Source organism: Triticum urartu, chromosome 2, assembly GCF_003073215.2.
Source record: "Triticum urartu cultivar G1812 chromosome 2, Tu2.1, whole genome shotgun sequence".
Classification (NCBI taxonomy): Eukaryota; Viridiplantae; Streptophyta; class Magnoliopsida; order Poales; family Poaceae; genus Triticum; species Triticum urartu.
In genome coordinates, this window is record NC_053023.1 from 171,050,618 (window position 1) to 171,053,473 (window position 2,856).

Genomic DNA, 2,856 nt, shown 5'->3' on the forward strand with positions numbered 1-2,856 from the left:
GAAGCGCCTTTGGTAGGTGGAATTTGGTAAGGAAAAATTTATATAGTGTGCTAAAATTTACTATCACTTGTTACTATGGAAAGTAATCCTTTGAGGGGCTTGTTCGGGGTATATTCACCCCGACCAGTAGAGCAAAGAGTTGCTCCTCAACCTACTGAGCCTATTGAAAATGTTTACTTTGAAATTCCTTCGGGTATGATAGAGAAACTGCTAGCTAATCCTTTTACAGGAGATGGGACATTGCATCCTGATTTGCACCTAATCTATGTGGATGAAGTTTGTGGATTATTTAAGCTTGCAGGTATGCCCAAGTTTGTGGATTATTTAATCTATGTGGATGAAGTCTATGTGATGATATTGGATCATGGAACTACAACCGATTGAAATTGGGAATTCATCAAAAGTTTTATCCTATTCATCTGGTTCATCGTGATCATAATTATATATATAATTTTTGGCCTCGCGAAGGAGAAAGCATCGCTCAAGATTGGGGGAGTCTTAAGTCAATGTTATATTCATGCCCCAATCATGAGCTCTCAAGAGAAATTATTATTCAAAAAAATTATGTTCGGATTTCTCTCAATAATCACTCCATGCTCGATACTTCTTGTACTGGTTCTTTTATGATGAAGACTATTGAATTCAAATGGGATTTATTGGAAAGAATTAAACGCAACTCTGAAGATTAGGAACTCGACAAAGGTAAGGAGTCAGGTATAACACCTAAGTTTGATTGTGTTAAATCTTTTATGAATACCGATGCCTTTCGTGAATTTAGCACTAAATATGGACTTGACTCTGAGATAGTAGCTTCTTTCTGTGAATCATTTGCTACTCATGTTGATCTCCCTAAGGAGAAGTGGATTAAATATCATCCTCCCATTGAAGTAAAAGTAGTTGAACCTATTAAAATTGAAGAAAAGACTATCACTTATAATGTTGATCCTATTGTTCCTACCGCTTATATTGAGAAACCACCTTTCCCTACTAGAATAAAGGATCATGCTAAAGTTTCAACAGTGGTTCGTAAGAGTAATACTAGAACACCTACACCCTCTGAGCAAATTAAAGTTGAACCTGGTATTGCTATGGTTAAAGATCTCTTGGTTGATAATATTGATGGGCATGTTATTTACTTTTGTGATGAAGCTGCTAGAATTGCTAGACCCGATACTGAAAATAAACATAAACCTGTTGTAGGCATGCCTGCTATTTTTGTTAAAATATGAGATCATTGCTATCATGGCTTATGTGATATGGGTGCTAGTGCGAGTGCAATACCTCATTCTTTATATGAAGAAATTATGCATGATATTGCACCTGCTGAGTTAGAAGGTATTGATGTTACAATTAAGCTTGCCAATAAAGATACTATTTCACCGGTTGGGATTGTTAGAGATGTTGAAGTCTTGTGTGGGAAAGTTAAATATCCTTCTGATTTTCTTGTTCTTGGTTCCCCACAAGATGACTTTTGTCCCATTATATTTGGTAGACCCTTCTTGAATACTGTTAATGCTAAGATATACTGCAAAAAGGATATTGTTTCTATTGGTTTAGGGGATATGTCTCATGATTTTAATTTTGCTAAATTTCATAGACAACCCCATGATAAAGAATTTCCTAGTAAAGATGAAATTATTGGTCTTGCTTCTATTGCCGTGCCTCCTAATGATCCTTTAGAAAAATATTTGCTAGACCATGAAAATGATATGTTTATGAATGAAAGAAGGGAAATATATGAAGTATTCTTTAAACAGGGACCTATTCTGAAACACAACTTGCCTGTCAAAATTCTAGGGGATCCTCCTCCACCCAAGGGTGATCCCGTGTTTGAGCTTAAACCATTGCCTGATACTCTTAAATATGCTTATCTTGATGAAAAGAAGATATATCCTGTTATTATTAGTGCTAACCTTTCAGAGCAGGAAGAAGAGAAATTATTGAAAACTCTGAAGAAGCACCGTGCTGCTATGGGATATACTCTTGATGATCTTAAGGGCATTAGTCCCACTCTATGCCAGCACAAAATAAAATTGGAAAAAGATGCTAAACCGGTTGTTGATCACCAACGACGGTTGAATCCTAAAATGAAAGAAGTGGTAAGAAAAGAAATACTAAAGCTTCTGGAGGCAGGTATAGCTGATAGTCAGTGGGTAAGTCCTATCCATTGTGTCCCTAAGAAGGGAGGTATTACTATTGTTCCTAATGATAAAGATGAATTGATCCCACAAAGAATTGTTACAGGTTATAGAATGGTAATTGATTTTCGCAAATTAAATAAAGCTACTAAAAAGGATCATTACCCTCTACCTTTCATTGATCAAATGCTAGAAAGATTATCCAAACATATGCATTTTTGCTTTCTAGATGGTTATTTTGGTTTCTCTCAAATACCTGTGTCAAAAGAGGATCAGGAAAAGACCACTTTTACTTGCCCTTTCGGTACCTTTGCTTATAGACGTATGCCTTTTGGTTTATGTAATGCACCTGGTACCTTTCAAAGATGCATGACTGCTATATTCTCTAACTTCTGTGAAAAGATTGTTGAGGTTTTCATGGATGATTTTTCTGTATATGGAACTTCTTTTGATGATTGCTTAAGCAACCTTGATCGAGTTTTGCAGAGATGTGAAGAAACTAATCTTGTCTTGAATTGGCAGAAGTGCCACTTTATGGTTAATGAAGGCATTGTCTTGGGGCATAAAATTTCTGAAAGAGGTATTGAAGTTGATAAAGCTAAAGTTGATGCTATTGAAAAGATGCCGTGTCCAAAGGACATTAAAGGTATAAGAAGTTTCCTTGGTCATGCCGGTTTTTATAGGAGGTTCATTAAAGACTTCTCAAAAATTTCCAGGC